This window comes from Notechis scutatus, chromosome 2 (genome assembly GCF_049901735.1).
Source record: "Notechis scutatus isolate UNSWTSFEM ecotype Mainland chromosome 2, rNotScu1.2, whole genome shotgun sequence".
Lineage (NCBI taxonomy): Eukaryota > Metazoa > Chordata > Lepidosauria > Squamata > Elapidae > Notechis > Notechis scutatus.
The window spans coordinates 185488846-185507716 of record NC_142010.1 but is presented as its reverse complement, the minus strand read 5'-3'; the positions used below and the strand labels follow the sequence as shown (position 1 = coordinate 185507716).

General features: G+C 37.6%; 1 protein-coding gene across 1 annotated transcript in view; it reads right to left on the bottom strand.

The window, feature by feature from the left end:
• Window positions 1-18871, bottom strand: part of LINGO2 (leucine rich repeat and Ig domain containing 2) — a 784226-nt gene that overhangs the window by 764139 nt on the left and 1216 nt on the right. The window lies entirely within an intron of this gene.

The following is an 18871-nucleotide window of genomic DNA, read 5'->3' as shown; positions in this document are numbered from 1 at the left end:
AAGCCATTTACTTGATGTTCTCTGGAAGTCTATATTATTGTCCTTGAGGAATTAGTGAACAAAGTAAATTATGCAGTTTTTTTGTCATTTGGCTTTCAGATGCTGTATATATTGAAACATAATGTAATAATAGTATCTATTCTATTTTCACTTTTTATTTATAATTTCATGAAAAGGAAAATGCTTTCTCTCAACTTGATAAGGTGGTAAAATAAAGAGATAAAAGTCCTACAACAGCACAATAGCCTTGAAAAAAACCCACTGTAGCATTAATCACTCACAGATTAATGTTAATACAAGTAGTCCCCAAAATTTGGATTAGGATTTCAATCGCTAAGCAATGTGGTCATTAAACAAATATGGACCTGATTCTATGACCATTTTTATAACGGCCATTAAATGAATTGTGATCACATGGGGTGGTACAATAATTGTAACTTTGAAGACCGGTTGTAAGTCACTTTTTGCAGTGTCACTGTAATTCTGAATCTTTATTAATTGATTCTAAGTCAAGGACTAATCATAATGGGCTGGGAAATCATCAGAGGCAACCATATCCTGGAACATCAAATATTCCTTAAAAATGAATTTCTTGAACAGCAGTTGCAGTAGCAGAGACAATAATCTGACAATCTTGCCTACTATTGCTAATCACCATTGGAATGCACAATTAACTCAAAATTTCATTCATTCATTGATTCACTCAATTTGTATAACCACTTGTAAAAAGCAGGCCATGTGAAATTTTGCACATAGAAATAAATAGAAATATTGAATAGTTCAAAGCAAAGTTAGGATCAAGGTTTCTAAAATTATAACTTACACCCCATTTTCTTTGATTCATTGAAACTACACTTGTTGCTTGGAGAGTATTGCATTTTGGAAAAAAATAAATTAGGCTGCTATAATGATTTCTCCACAGCAATACGAGGGGGAAGAACAAACTGAAATAATTTATTCTGGAACTATTCAATTTTGTCTCCATTTAGAACATTCAAATAATTGGGTCTGAAATGCTAATTTTCCTAGGAGTAAGCTCCATTAAGCTCAAGGGAAGCCCTGACAGGCTTCAAATTGGTTCTAGTAAACATTTAATGCACAGAGTTCTAGAATGTGTAATTAGGGGGAAACAAGGAAAAGGCTCTTTGGCTCAAGTTGAATTGTGGTCTCTTTATTTCTGATGTGTTTAAGTGCTCTGCAGTGCATTCTTTGGTTCTTTTCCACCAGCTCTCAGTACTATGAAGTGAGTCTTGCTTTCTAGGTCTCGAATGTAATGCTGAACTAAGCTTGTTTCACTTCCAAGAAATAGTTACCCTAAACTTCACTGAGAAGAAAAAGATTTGACTACCGTAAATACATTTCATCTGAACTGGGATATTTTCGTGTGTGGGAAGGATTCCCCTGGGCCTAGCTTACTAGAAGATATACTATCATGCACTGAATTAAACTGAAGAAGTGGAAAACAAACAACTATGATTATTACTTTTCTCAAATGGAGTAAACAATAAAAATTATTGTCATAATTTTATCTTTCATCAGACAAGATAAAAGTAATTCTTATCACAGCAATTAGTGGTAGTTATGATATGTCTTATAGATGGCTCTCATCTTCAAAACAAATTCTAATTTTAATCTTTTTTAATTGATATGTTGTTGTAAATCGTGCTTTTGAAAGTACATGCAAATACTCATTTTAAGAGTGAATAAAGGAAGTAAGCTAAACAGAAGCATATAAGCAGTACACAGAAAAACTGCCAAACATTTAATCTTGGGTCTTCAAAAGTGAAGCAAAGAAAAATGACAATATTAGGAAGTAATCTATTGTTCTAGAACAGTGATGGCCAATCTTTTTGTTGTGGTGTGCTGATAGCGCGCGTGCATGCTGGCACCCACAATGCAATACACCCCGCCCCCGTACATGCCCGTGCAACACCCCCGCCCCCTTAACTGCACTGTGCATGCGTGCACCTCCCAGCTGATTTTCAGCTCGTTTGAGGCCATTTTCACCCTCCCAGAGGCTTGAGGGAAGCCTCTGCAGCCTCAGGAGGCTGAAAACAGGCCCATTTTGGCACTTCCGGTATTTCTGGAAGGCCCGTTTCTTGGCCTCCCGAAGCTGCAGAGGCTTCCCTCGAGCCTCTGGGAGGGCGAAAATGGCCTCAAACAGGCCAAAAATCAGCTGGGAGGTGCACGCATGCGCAGTGCAGTTAAATTTGGCTGGGGCTTGCGTGCCCGCACAAATTGCTCTTCATGCCACCTGTGGCACGCGCACCATAGGTTCGCCATCATGGTTCTAGGACAATACATTCCATTCTTAGTAGAGTACAGATAGTCCTCGACTTATGACCATTTGTTTAGTGACCATCTGAAGTTACAACGCTAGACAAAAGTGACTTATATCCAGTCCTTGCACTTATGACCACTGTAGTATTCTTGTGGTCACATGATCACAACTCAAGTGATTGGCCACCAGCATATATATGCAAAGGTGTCATGTGATCATCATCAGCAACCTTTTGACAAGCAAAGTCAATGGGAAAAGCTGGATTTGTTGATTTACTTAGTGATTTACCACATGATTTACTTAACCAGCATGCCAAAAAAGGTCACAAAATTGGGTATGGACACACGATGGCTCACTTAAGCAGAACATCGCTTAGTGATGGAAGTTCCAGTTCCAATTATGGTCACAAATCAAGGGCTAGCTGTAGCTATAAAGACCTTGGAAAAGATATTCAGATGCCATGACTGGTCCATATCTACAAAAATGAGAATTGTGCAGGCTATGTTTTCTCATTATACTAGATGGAAGCACAAGCTGGACTCTGAAGAAGCAGGATAGACCCAGTATTGCAGTTTGGAATCAACCCAGATTCTCAGTCAGGACCCAAACAACGAGGAGAAAATGATCATACTACAGACACATTATGCAAATACTTGGCTCTCTGGAGAAGTCTGTAATGCTGGGGAAGGGGAAAGGAAAGGAGATAAAGACAAGCAGCAATGTGAATTGACTTGATTACAGAATGATGGTTATTTTCTCAGCAAGAATGAAATTGTGTACAAAATTGTATTTGGGGGTTAGGAGTCCCTCCCTTTAAACCAGGGGTCCCCAACCACCGGGCCGCGGACCGGTACCGGGCCGTGGAGCACTCTCTACCGGGCCGCAAAGAATTTTTTTTTAAAAAAAATGGCGGCTTTCTTCACCTTCGGTGAATGCTGCTGGGATCGGGGATCAAGGACACAAATGAAAGAAGGGGAGGGAGGAAGCAACCAAGCCTGTCCTTCTCTCTGGGTCAGCTCTCTCAGTAGCTCTTTTCGCTCCTCCACCAGCCCAGGAAGAAACTGCTTCAAAGAGAGCGGGGGGCTTTTCCTGTCGCCGCAGCGCCTCCGAGCGCCCGTTTCTCCCCCACCCCACCCCGTCCGCCCGCCCGCGCAGCGCCTCAACCCAGTGCTCCATTCTGCCTGCCTGCCTGCCTTCGTTAATGGTTGAATCGGAACAGCTTCGGCTGAGTAAAAGAGGCGAATAGTTATTATTCTCAGCGAAGCTGCTCCCAAACAACCAGAAACTAAGGCAGGCAGGCAGAACGGGACACTGTGGATTGAAGCGCCAGCATGCGGGCGAGGCGGTGAAACGGCGCTTCGGAATAGCTGCGGCGACAGGAAACCCCCCGCTTCTTTGAAGCAGTTTCTTCCTGGGCTGGTGGAGCAGCGAGAGAGCGAAGCCTCCTTCTCTTCTCTCCCCCCACCCCGGTCCTTGCAAAAATTTTCTGCTTGAAACCGGTCCCTGGTACAAAAAGGTTGGGGACCACTGCTTTAAACTATCTCTCCCTTTGGGCAGTGCGAAGATTGAAATCAACCGTTGCAAATAGTAAGCCTTGTTATCTGACCAAGAAGCACACCAAGAGCAGGCCTCACCTAACCTCCTAGCCCAAATGTCCCGGGAAACAGCTAGGCCTTTGGAGCCATACGAAAGGCTAACAGGATTGGGCCCAGTCAAATCTCAGGGGGAGTTACAATTCATTTAGTGATGATTCAAAGTTGCAACGGCACTGAAAAATTGACTTATAATTGTTTTTCACACTTATGACTCGTTGCAGTATCCCCATGGTCATGTGATTTACATTCGGATGCTTGACAACTGCTTCATGTTTATGATGGTTGCCATGCCCCGGGGTCATGTGATCATCTTTTGCAACATTCTGACAAGCAAAGCAGATTCACTTAATAACTGTGTTACTAATTTAACAACTGCAGTGATTCATTTAACCAAATGTGGCAAGAAAAGTTGTAAAATGGGGCAAAACTCACTTAGCAAATTTTACACTTAGCAACATAAATTCTGAGCTCAATTGTGTACTGTTGTTAGCCCAAGTGACTCTATGGGAAAGCCTTTGGAGCCTAGCCTACATTTTAGATTTATTTCTTTGTGCCAAGAATGCTTGATTATGGATCTTCTATCAGAGATGAAGCTTTCGATAACACCTATTTCAATTGCTAAATGTTCACATTATCACGATGGCCATGTAAATATACATCGTATTTCCATTCTTGCTGAAATAAATTGAATACTTCAATTCCTGTCTGAAGCAATATTGCAACACCTTTACTATAGAAAATACAAACCTAATTCGTTTATTATCAGAAAGCTGTTTGTTGCTTTGGAAAGAGACTGTTTAATTCAAGTCAGTAATAATTCAGTGAATGTCCATGAATCACACCAATAGACTGGAGTATTTGTAAGCTTGCACAGTATTCTCTACCACCATATTCAAGATTACATTGTCACAATACAGGCAGTCCTCTATTTACAACCATTCATTTAGTGACAGTTCAAAGGTACAACAATACTGCAAACAGTGATTTATGAACATTTTTTAGATTTGCGACTGTTGTAGCATCTCCATGGTCATGTGATCAAAATTTGGCAACTGGCTCATATTTATGATGGTTGCAGTGTCCTGGGGCCTTGTAGTCACCTTCTGAAATAAATATGAGCCAGTTGCCAAACCTTCTGGCAAACAAAGTCAATGGGGAAGATTCACTTAACATGTCTATGGAGATTCTCAGTCATCCAGGTCATGGCTGTTCGAAAGGTGCTTTTTCAAGAGGCAACTGGACTTTTTGGTTTTTCTTTGAAGACATTTTGTTTCTCATCCAGGAAGCTTCTTCGGCTCAGAGCTGAAAAAGCTTCTTGGATAAGAAGCAAAACATCTTCAAAGAAAAACCAAAAAGTCCAGTTGCCTCTTGAAAAAAACACCTTTGGGACACTTAACATGTTATTAACTTAACAACTGCAATGATTCACTTAACAAGTACAGCAAGAAAGGTTGTAAAATGGGCCAAAATTCACTTAATTGTTTTGCTTAGCAATAAGAATTTTTGGGCTCAACTGTGATTGTAAATCAAGGACCACCTGTATATATCATTTCTGGGAACAGATAAAGTATGCCCTATTACAGATACGCCTTTTCTTTTGTGTGTGTAGAACACTCAAAGATACTTATCCAGTACTTTAAAGAACAGAAATCCCCTGATTAAAAACATGCAGGAACTCAGGAAATGGATTTCTCCAGCATGCAAAATCACAAACCCATCGCTCTATAATGGTTAAATATTTGGAACAACAAAACCAAGAATAGAAGAAAAAAATAAGCAGAGAAGTTACTTTTAAATATAGCTGGTATTCTATATAACCAGTATATTTTTAATTATTTCACGTAGAGATCACAAAACCAATCTGGCTTAAACTACCAAAAAGAGACCACCTTTTTGGCTTTATCATTGGCCAGAAACAAATCACTGTTGGTACATTCTATGGGTAATAAGCAACAGACTAACAAATGGGCCAGATTCTGCATCTTTCCACATAAATACACTGTTCTTTATCCACCAGCAACATCCAACTGGTATATGAAATGTGTGGAAAATAACAAATAGTTTCTGAACTAATTCAGAGAAGAGCCATTAATCGCAAAAGGGCTCTTTGTGCAACACTAAATGATAAATAGATATATAGATATATAGATATATATAGATATAGATAAGATATAGATAGATATAGATATATAGATATAGATATAGATATAGATATAGATATAGATATAGATATAGATAGATAGATAGATAGATAGATAGATAGATAGATAGATAGATAGATAGATAGATATAGATATAGATATAGATATATAGATATAGATATAGATATAGATATAGATATAGATATATATGACATTGCAATAGCAAAGATCTATCCAAACACTGCTATATGCTTCAGTGCTATGATCCAAATAATTCCAAAGTGAAACATTTACTTAAGATGCCATAGAAAATCATTTCTGGGCAAAAAGTACTTTTGTTACACTTTTGGTTATAAGATAATGGACCTCAATGCAATGAAGTTAAGATTGTGCTAACATGAAATGAACAAAAAAGTGTTGTTTACAAGCATCACTGTTGCTCAAAGTATAACATTTGATTTTTTTTGTCAATATTCACAGGCTTATACTTTTTAACAACATAATTGCTTAGCAGTATGATACAGCGTACATTAATAACAAATCCAATGGCATTGAAATGTTGAGACATTGTTGTTTCTTCACTTTTTTTATTAGCAACTCATTTGATCAAAAATGAAATTATATTTGACTAAGACAGGTAATATTTTTACATGTGAATAAATGAGAGGTATTGAGCAGATTTCTAAAGGATGTGTGTCTTCAAAAATAACTATAGATTCAACAAGTGATTACAAACTATATTCACCCAGACATTCCCCCACCCTGGAATTCAATAGAGTGAAAAATATGATAATTCAAAAGCTGAAACTATTGAATTACACAGATCGGGTATTCTTCTGTTGTTACTGAAATCATAATGAAAAGTGCTAAATCTGGAGGATCCCCAGCTATTGCTGAAAAAAAGAGATGAAGAGACACTGATATTTGGAAATGTTTATATTGAAGGCATGTTGTGAAATGAGATTCTTTTCAGCAACACTCTTGACTCAAGGCATATGCTAACTAGTTACTCCTCAACTTACAACAGTTCATTTAGTGACTGTTCGAAGTTACAACAGCCCTGAAAAGACCGCTGCAGCATCCCAATGGTCATGTGACCAAAATTCAGACACTTGTCAACTGACTCCTATTTATGACAGTTGCGGGGTCCCAGGGTTACGTGACCTTCTGATAAGCGAAGCCGATGGGGAAGCTAGATTCACTTAATAACCATATTACAAATTTAACAGCTTCCGTGATTTTTAACCTGCCTTTATTACTTTATAAGTCACTGAAAGTGGTTAACATACTAAACATTCCTTCCTCCTACTTTCCCCACAAGAACAATTCGGTGGGGTGGGGTGAGGTGGGCTGAAAGAGAGAGTGAATGGCCCAAAGTCATCCAGCCAACTTTTATGCCTAAGGTTTCTAGGTGGTGCCTTGTTTTAAATAATATTGTATGCCATTTATAAAAATAATAGGTAAAATTTAGAATAAATTACTGGCCCAAATTTTTTCAAATGAACTTTCTGGTAGAAGGGGCATTTGAATCCAAAGCCACATTTTCATCCTGGGAAGTGAGAACTGTAATAGACAGAAGCACGTGGCATTCATTTCACATCAAAATAGGTCAATGATTACTTAGTGTCACTTTAATTGAATGGAAAACTCTGAAACTGTTCAGCTTGGACTGAAATTAGATTTTTTTCAAAACAGCAGCCTCTCTTCTTTTATGCATTATGAACATAACATAAAATTTGATATATAATATGCATAGACACAGCCATTAAAACACAGCCCATGCCTTGTTGCACTGTCCACTATATTAGGACTGCAATCAATTCCATCTACTTCTTGCTAGCTGCAAGAATTAGACCAAGCTTCAGATAGTAGATATTTTCATAGAAACATCTAAGAAAATTTCTAGTTGATTTTTCATTATAGTACAATTGTCATCAGAAGTCAGTTGTCTTAAATTTGCCCCCGTCTGGATTAATCAGCCACCGAAAAGGAACTAAAACTGTAGTTTCCTAAATGCCAATTGTTGCCTTATTCATCATCGCTATTTTGTCATCTTAAACTCTACGTCATTTTTATTCCTTTAGAATGAATACTGCCACCTTCATCAATGACAGGACTTATTTTGATAGTATTTTACATAGGTAGTCCTTGACGTACGACCACAATTGAGCCCGTAATTTCTATTACTGAGACATTTGTTAAATGAATTTTGCCCCAATTTATTCTAAACTTTACCTATTATTTCTATAAATGACATACAATATTATTTAAAACAAGGCACCACCTAAAAACCTTAGGCATAAAAGTTGGCTGGATGACTTTGGGCCATTCACTCTCTCTCTCTCAGCCCACCTCACCACACCCCATAGAATTGTTCCTGTCGTAGGGAAAGTAGGAGGAAGGAGTGTTTAGTGTGTTAACCACTTTCAGTTACTTATAAAGTAATAAAGACAGGTTAAAAATCTAATAAATAAATAGTTTCTGTTTAGCAAAATTGCAACATTCGTACGTGCGATATCTACCAAGATTTTTAAAAGAATGGCAAAAATGCAAAAAAATAAAAGAAGCTTCAAACAGATCCTGATTTATTACAACAATTTAGGGGTATAGAGATTTGCAACAATCTAGGAGTGTAGAGATAGCTTTGAAGAAAGGAAGAAATTCAAGCCTGCTTTGACTCCCCCTTTGGTATAAGAAAAAGGGAATGACAAATGCCACCAGGCTTCAAAATTCAACACTATATTAATAGGATAGAATTCTAGTATTTCTTGTTGTGTCTGTTTTCTGATCTATCTACAAGAACAGAGTTAAACATAAATAATTCTGCCTCTACAGACAGTATCTCAACTTCATCTTCAGTCCATAATCACTCCATTTAAAAGTTCTGCTACCATAGAAATTAGGTCAAGTTAGAAATTTGTTAAAACAAGTGCAGTAGTTAAAAACTACCATTAAAGAGTCTCCCAACTTCTAGCTGTCACCATTATACTAAATTTGTCTCTCAGTAAACATGCATACATTTCTGACACATCATAATGGTGATAGTCATAGAAATTTATGTATTTGCTTTACCAGAAAACAGCATGTACATTACTCCTCTAAGTTATAATGTAAAGATGGAAGTTATTTCCATGCAGCATAAATTTTACAAGAAACAGTCTAATGAAATAGCCAGCAGCACATCAATAAAAAGAAAGAAAGAAATTCCTTTGCAAAGCAGACAGGATTCAGCTTCAGGATTCAAAGGGAATTCAAGATTAGCTTCTCATCAGAAGCACATCTCTGATCAGTGTGATTGCAAATATTATTTCAAACATTGGTTTCTGGGGAAGAAGGGAACATAAACAAAATAAAATGGCTGGCATTCTGGTGACAGAATACGGGGTCACTAAGATGTCATTCAAACATGCCAAGAACAATTTTGCGCATGAGGCAAAAAAATAAAAACAGAACCAAGCTAGTAATCAGATGAATAACAATGCAGGTCATCTCCACACAAAGTATTAGCACGAGGGCCACAGATCACAAGCAATAGAAAAATAGGTCCAGTATTAGTATCTAGACCAGAATAAGACCACTGGGACTAAACAGTTTAGTAAAAGATCCTCTCTTTGCTTCAAAAAAAAGTATTTAATCCATTTTATTTCTGAAGCTATACAAATGCTGGACAGTTTACAAATCAGTTAAAAAAATTAAAACCAGGAAAAAAAATGCAATCGAGAGAACAAACCCAGGCAAGAATAAAGAAAAAGAACAAAGGGGTATAAATTGTTATTATTAAAGGTCTGATGAAAAGCCAGGTCTCTGAAGGCCTTCAAAATACCAGAAGGGTGAGGGCTGTTCAAAGAACCTCATTCCTGAGTGCAGGCACTACTATGGAGAAGATAGGTGGTAGTTGTTAAGCCTGGATTCCCCAACGGGTGTTAAGGAAAACAAACTAAACAGAATGTGCAGCGAAGTCAGATAGGAAGACAGGTAAATGTGTGAGATAAGTTTTCTAGTTAACACGCAGTAAAAATACAGATACGCTTGTGCTATCAAAATTATAATTTATTCCATTTAAGAATTATAGCATAGTCATTATAAACAGTCCATTAGTCAAATATCAATTTCAGTCAAGTCTTGTTGAGGATACTCTAATTGCAAAGTCCGTGTTGAATAGTCAGTGTCAGTACACATATAATAAATCTGTCCAAAACTTATCTTCTCTCCATTGAGAAATATCTTCAAAGTAATCCAACACTTCTTCTCCTCCCCGATCCAGCAAGAATGCAGTCTTCAATAAGCCAGCCAGTAAGAGCCAGAGAGTGCCTTGCTGCTTATATAGTACTTTTACAGCTGCACCCTTAATTACATTCCTTTAGCTTAAAGTCACATACACTTTATCTGACAAACCATGATTCATCATTTTATTATCTTTACCCAAAACAGTTAGGGTAAAACAATGTTATCCCCAACAGTAGTGTTGAACTGATGGAACCTGGAATGCACCAACTGGTCAGGCAGATACAATAGGAGGCAAGTGGTCCCTCAAATAACCAGGCCCTATGCCAATTAGGGCTTCATAGGTAGCAACCATCACCTTGAATCACCCTCAGAAGCAAACTAGCATCCAAATATAAGAACAGCAGCTCAAGCAGTTTATAGATTGCACATTTTTGTTCAGTTAATTGGTGAGAAATTCTAGATGGAATACAGCACAGAAACAAAAAACATTATCAATATTATATATTTACATATTATATTTAGTGATTGGCATATTGGTAAGTTCTGGTTAGGTGAAAAAAATGGAGTGTTCTTCCTTGAACATTGTTTCCAGAAAGTATATGTGGGTTGTTTTTTTAAGACAAAAGAAAATGATAAAATACAATAAACTTGGGGGGGGGTGTATTCATAAAATATTGTTTTCTCTAAAAACTAGAATTGATTTAAATGTAGGAAGTTAATAGTTCAATTAATCAATAGGAAAATGTAACAGGTTTGCTTGCAAAGCACCAACAGTTTGGAGTAACATCTCTCCCAGTTTGGAGTAACAGTTGTGTTCGAACTGGAAACTCAAGAAGTTTTGAAATTTTTTTATCATAACCCTTAGTCAACATGGCCAAAGTTACAGCTAGAAAATTATGTGAATTGATTCCATTTGTGGCTATCACAAAATTGAAAAAGAAATTACCCCCCTCCCCCCCCCCCAAAAAAAAAATCCCTCTCACAAATCAATCTTTTTATCATTCATGAAGGAATAATATATTAGGAATAAATTGGTTCTACAGTATAACCATGTAACAAAACAGAAATTAAATTGTTAAGCTTGTTGCGAGTTGCGAAACAGATTAGATTCTATTTGTAAAACAAAACAGAGTGATATGTATGTCCCAAGCAACAGTTTCACTTTATTTTTAAAAAATCCACTTTGTAAATATTGCAGAAGAAAAAATAAATGGATAATATATCTCCAAAATGATAGATAAAAGTTCAATTCACAACTTCACTGTAAGAAGCTACTGATAAATTTCCATATTGAAGATCTTACCTTATGCAACTAGGAACCTGCCATTTATAATGGAGAAAATATGATTATGTGTTCGGACAAAATTAAAGACACAGAAACATCAAATTCAAATACCATATTTTCTCATAACTATTCTTTCATTAAATGTAATGTCATTCAACTATTTCCACACACTTTTCTAACAAATCAATATAATCAATTAAAATTACTTCGGATTTTTTCTCATTTACACAATCTCATTTAAGCTGATAAAAACATCTCAGCATAGACTCCAGTTTTATATAAATACATTTTTTGGGCTAGGCAGTTTTTATAAACATGATGACCACTATTTGACTCTATTTCCTGAACTCATTTTTAAAAGTTAGAATTACTCCATTACTGATCTGTACTTGTCACCAAAGCACCTTTCTAGCTTATTTTATTTTGACGTGATCATTCTTTCCAATATCGCAATGGATCAACAGAACAAGGGGAATCAGATGGAAATAAATTATATAAAAAATCAAAATTGTTTTATCCTAAGAAACCAAAGATATAACCAACTTCAATGTACAAACACTATGTTTTATATATTTGAATTATTCATACTTATAATAGCACAGTGGAAAATATATGACTATTGTATTTCAGAAGAATAACCACTACTGTTTCAAAGTTTTTCCAAGTTAGAGAAAGCTACTGCACACCAGTAGCTTTTAAACTCCTTGATGCTAAGCTATTAGCACTAATTTTTTACAAGCTCAGTGGGGCCCTCTGATTTTTGCCCCCCTGGATGTCATCCTGTCCTCCAGGTTTTTTTTTTTAAAGAGCTGTTTTTCAGATAACTCTGTCTCTCAAATGTTGGGCTGTGACTGGAGGCAGTCCTGGTGAAGGACAAGATATAGTCATCTATATTTAACTTATTTAAGACTATACCTTTTTTCAACAGACCTAGAAGGGAAACAAATGCAATTTACTACTTGGGTTTTCTCCCTCATATTTTTTGGGAGGGAGTGATGAGTAGGCAAGAACTCTCCTGAGACAGCATATAATATAGAACAATAATTTGATGTTGCGTGAGTGCCAAATATTGCTTTAGTGAAAGTTGAAGATATTCAGTGCTACTTGAAGTTTTTTCATACATACACATATAAATGTTACAAGGCACCCTCAGTTCTCCTGAAATTGTTGGGGGGAAAATTATTTCATGCAACTTTCCTGCCTTGTGATTGCAGGACAAATTGCAGGACAGTACTTCTGACCAGGGGTGGGATACAACAGGGTTAACTACCGGTTCAGGATTTACGAGCTTCCCTGCATGCTGGGAGCAGCGCGCCTGTAAATTGTCATCAGCAGGCTGTATGCCGAGAAGCAGCCTTTGAAACAGCCCTCTTTTCCTGCTTTTTTAACTGCAGCTGTGCCTCGTTTGGCAGCTGAAGTTGAAAAATCAGGAAATAAAGATCAGGTAAGAGCCCGGGTGGGCAAAAACATCAGCAGACATAGAACCGGTTCTGTCTGCTGCTCTTCAGAGCTACCAGTTCTACAGAGGTGGACAGAACCGGTAGAAACCCACCCCTGCTTCTGACCCATCATTCCCAAGACTATTAGCCTGTAAGCATCATTTTTTCTTTTTGCTGGCCTATTACTTCTAGATATCATCTCTTCCACAATTCATAATATAGCCAAATTTGGTGCAGCAGTACATAATCTTGGGTGGAATTTTAATAACAATCCGTGCTAACTGGCCGAGAAATGGCCTATATTTATATTCTATTTTGATCTTAGCTGTTTTATATTAGCTTTTTAATGTCCTAGTTTTACATTGTCTTGGATAATAATGATCATTTAAAAATAACAAATTACTATTGTCATCTAATTAGGCATTATTTTAGTTCTATAGTGTTATATACTATAGAATGATTCAAATCTATAAAAGTGTGAGGGGAGTGTTTATGCGTATATATGCAGCATTGTAAAGGTTTCACAAGATAGCTGGTAAGTTTGTGTAGTTTTTGTTATACAATATTATGGTCAAGGATTAAAATATTGATTGAAATAGTACATAGAATAATAGAGTTGGAAGAGACCTTGGAGGTCTTCTAGTCCAACCCCCTGCTTGAGCAGAAGACCTTATACCATTTCAGACAAATAGTTGTCCAGTCTTTTTGAAAGCCTCCAGTGATGCAGCATCCACAACTTCTGAAGGCAAGCTATTCCATAGGTTGATTGATTTCTGGAATTTCATTTGAGTGTGAATCAGTATATTTATAGAACCAGCTCTAAATAAAAAAAAATCATCAACTGTGGTCTATGAATAAATGTTAATTTGGCTCCATGCAATCTTCTAATGCAGCTTTGGTATTCTCTGAATGCCATAAAGTCTCCCAGGATAGCCAAACAGCTCATCCAGCATATCTGGAATATACTCAGTTTAATAAAGATTCAACTCACTTTACCTACTCATCATACTTCTAGGTGGGTAATCAGTTTTTTGACAGATAGGAAGCAACAGATGAGGTTAGGGAAAACTACATCTAGAACCTGGGCAATGAGCACAAGTGCCCCTCAGGTCTGTGTACTCTCTCTGTTGCTCTTTTCTTTCTATACAATGACTGCACCTCAAGGGAACCCTCTGTTAAAGTTCTGAAGTTTGCAGATGGTGATGAGTCTGCAAATAGGCAGAAGGTTGAACAACTGACCCTGTGGTGCATACCGTAACAATTTGGAGCTGAATACACTTAAAACTGTAGAGATGAGAGTGGATTTTAGAAGCAGCCCTTCTATTTTACCACCTCTTACCATATTTGACAGGACAGTATCAGCAATAGTGTCCTTCAAATTTTGGGGTTCTATAACCTCCCAGGATTTGAAATGGATATATAACATTAGAAATAGCATTAAAAAAGCACAACAAATAATATTCTTCCTCTTCAACTCAGGAACTTCTGACTGCCCCAGAGGTTGTTGAAACCGTTTTACAGAGGCGTTATTGAATCTGCCATTTGTGCTTCTATAACTGTTTGGTTTGGTGCAGCAACCGAACAGGACAAGTACAGATTCCAGCAGATAGTTAAGACTGCAGAAAGACAACTGCAACCAGCCTGCCTTCTATTGAAGATCTATATATTGGCGGGCTCAGAAGATACCTGCAGAACCCTCACATCCTGGACATAAACTGTTTTGTACTCTTCCCCTCGGGATGGTGTTACAGAGCACTACAGGCCAAAACAATTAGACACAGAGACAGTTTTTCCCCTTGGCCATCACTCTGCTGAACACACAATTCTCACAAGGCTATCTAACATCTATGTGTATTTACCATGTAGAAGAGATGTAGTATTATTATTCCTTATCTATTATTCCCTCTTATCTTTCTTACTCCCCCCTCTTATTGGAATGATGATGATGATGATGATGACAACCATTATTCTGTTGCTTTGCATGTACACTGAATGTGCACTGCAGGTACAATGCACCAGAGACAAATTCCTTGTGTGTATAATCAAACCTGGTCAAATATTCAATTCAATTGAATACTGTGTGCCTATTCACTGTTGGGCAGATAACAGATAATCAGAGTTGGAAGGGACCTTGTAGGTCATCTAGTCCAACCCCCCGCCCAAGCGGGAGACTCTACACCATTTCTGACAAATGGCAGTCCAATCTCTTCTTGAAAGTCTCAAGTGATGGCGCTCCCACAACTTCCGAGGGCAAGCTGTTCCATGAAGCAATGACCATGAAGGTGCATTTCTAGCAGCAAGGAGACCAACTTTCTTCAACCATGAAGATAATGCAAGAAAAACCCTACCAATGATGAGAGAATGGCTGCTATCCTACAGTGGAAAGAAATCATGGAGGAGATCCTTATATGGTATATGTCACAAAACAGCCTTGTGTTAGCCTGCTATGCTCAGTACCATAAAACATACTAACCATGGAGGGAAATAGTGGCCAGTCTGATTGGTTCCAGCATACAGACGAGCACTCCATTTTGCCTCTCTCTTCAGACAACAAAATGTCTTAGGAGAACCTTAAGACCACATCCATTATAGTTTTAAACTTAACAACATTGTCCCGGGATGTTCAGTTTAATTCACTGGTACCTGTTAAATGCATTATAGTGCTTAGAGATAGCTTAGCTGTCATAGAAGAACATCTCTTGTAGTTTGTATTTCCTCTGTTCTTTCTACACAGGAAAACATTTCCACCTAGAGACCTTTCATAGAATGTCTAGACACAAAATAAATGCAGCAAGATGTGTCATTTTACTGAAGCATCAGCAGCACAAACATATTGCATCTTACTCATTTACTTAGATAGCAAAATAAAAGATAAATCAGAGAAATTATACTAATTCAAAAGCAATGCCATGATCTTAGATAATATCAGAACATGACAGATGCTTTTTTAAAGAAATCAGATAAATGAAGCTCTTCTGCCAAGTAAAATAATTAATAACCAACTCATAACACTGAGAAATACATATACCTCCATTTTTCACATCTGCTATGCAGAAAGACCATTTTTCTTATTGTGCTCCTTGTAATGGGTGTTGCCTTAGCAGAGAATTGGTGAAGACACATATGCTGATCTGTTTTCTAGAAAGATTGCTCTCTTCCCCTCAAGCTGCCATTGTAAGAATACTTCTGATAAGTAATTCTTACTGAAATACAATTAAATAAATATGCACAGGAAATCGATTCCATGTTTCCTTATTCTTTTCCTTCCTTCTAAAATTGGCATTCTACCTAATTTGTGCTTTACCAGAGTTTTTTTCTAGTTATCCATTCATACAATAGGGAACCAATTATGCAGCTTTGAGGTCTAATTCATGTGGTTTTCTTTTTTCCCCTGAAACCACTCCAGAAAAGCCCATATAATTTTTCTTTGTTAACAATAATACTTTATATTTGTGTATAGTTCTCTCCACATGACAAATTTCACACCTTTAGGACACTTAAAATGTTGAATCAAAATGAAACTGCCTTTTCTGCCCTTCCCTCCCTATCTTTCTAGTTTTGTGGCAAGCCATTCAAAGTTTAGCTATAATTTGTATAAAAATGATCCAGTGAAATTTCAAATAAAATTGAGCTTTAAAAAAGGGGGGGGAAAGCATCTCAGGCCCTGGCACAACTATTCCAGCAATGTTGCAATAAGAAAGTAAGTCACAAAACTTCAGCTCATCTGCTGCTGTCTTTAAGTCTTTTATCAGAAAATACCAGACAGCTTTCTGATAAAGGCAATCAATAATGCAATTATTATACAGCATATAAAATTATACGTCACAAGGATTCTCAGAAACTTAAAAAGCTTTTCAATCCTGATTGGCTGAAACTACTGGCTGAAAATTAAGCTGGCCTGATCACAATGTACATCAAATATATCAATGACAGCATTTGTCTTTACTAAAACCTTTTCCATACTAAGATATGCTATGAAGATGTGCTATACTTATACAAGTTAATATCAATTAAACCTTTAACCCAGAAAAAGATCAGTTTTTATAGAGTATATTAGCCTCCCTCATATGTTAGAATGAGCTGTAAGCAGGCATGGTATTTCATACAACACATGTGAATCAGATTACATACTAGAAATATATCATCTTAAAATAATCACCCTGATCATTATTACTATAGTAATACTACAATCCTAGATATCTGCATTCATAGGTCATTCGCTGAGCCTTGTTCACATGTGGAATCTCCAAGATTATAATCTTCAGGCATCATCCATGCACAGTAACCTATCAAGCATATTTAGCTATAATAAAGCAAATTTCTGGTCTTGATGTAAGTGAAAATAAGGCTTTTGGCAATGCTACATAACACAGTATATATGTGCACATGTGGATGTGCATCTATACATACACACAACTTTTACAACTGGATTAATAAATCAGTTTGTTTTTCCCCAATTTAATGACTCCTGGATCATTTTAACTGACCCTACCACCTTGTGTCTAGACACAAGGAAGTCGAGCCCTCTGGAGAAAACCTTTTTTTTTTCTTGCCATCTCTATTAGTGGTTTTCATTTGGGGTTTCCTGGCAATCCTAAACTATTCATTAAATATTAGTACAGTGATTCTCTGGCAGAGAAATGAAAACCACAGAGAGACATAATATTGGACATTGGAACCCACATTTTCTTTCTTACTTGGGAGCAAAGCAAAAAAAAAAGTGCCAACAGCTTTTTGCCACTAGAGCTTTGTGGCAGAATAACCAGAAGAAATAAAGGCTTTCAATGACTGATGACAATATGCCAACATTTGGTTACAAGCTGAAGATTCTTCGGAATTTACTTAACTCATGCTCTTCCTCATGTGTGCTATTGCCCATTCAGGACACAAGGCTTTCCTTTATAGTATGCCTGATTCTACCATATCCAATTTCATTCTTGGATGCTATTCAGCCCACATTGGGAATGCATTTGAGGGCTTCTGAGAATGGATGAAGAAATCAGAAAGGGTTTAATCAAACTCCCTAAGTGCGGATTGCATAAACATCACAACGTTTCTGTGGTAGAAAATGAACAAGGGGCTGGCTGGACCAGTAGAATCAAGATCACTGAAGGAATATTCTAATTTAAAAAAAAAAAAATTAAATGTGCGGAGGATTTTTAAAAAGCATCCACCAAACTGCCCATCTGTTCCAAAACCCTATGGGTTGGATGTCTATACACATTTGTTTTTTCACTGCAAAGAGACAGCTAGGGAGTAAAACCAAACTCTCTCTCTCTCTCTCCTCCTCAGACTCCAAGTATCTTCCACCATGCTCAAATAAATAAATAAATAAATGGGTCACCCTAAAATGCTCTTTGAGAAAAATTAACAAATATCACCTACAGCAAAAGAAATATGAAATACACCTAAAATTAAGCCACTGTTTCTAAAACGTTAAGCAGCCTCTCTGGTCAGAACCTGAGAGAAATGCCGACTATAGATGGGGTTTACCTCCGACCCCATCCCCCCCCACCCCCACCCCCCCATGAAAACAGCGAGCTTTCCACAGCCAAGCACAGAAGTGAGAGCACAAAGCTCGTTTTCTATACACACATACACGCGCACACGCATCTTCCTCCACCCCTCAAGTCAGAAATAAGAAAGCGCCAAGAAGGAAGGGGGGAGATAGAGAAAGCCTTGGAGACCCCACGCTTTGAGCGCCGCTCTCCCCGAGGTGCGGCTGAAACGAACCCTATTTTCCGGGGAGGGGGAGTATTTCTCCCTCCGCGTTCTTCAATCCCGCGCTCCCGGGGAACCTCTAGCGGACAAAAAAGACCCGCAACGATTCCCCCCCCCCCAGCCGATTCCGGAGCGCTATCCCTGCACAGACAACCGCGTTTGACTTTAGGAGCCGCTGGAGA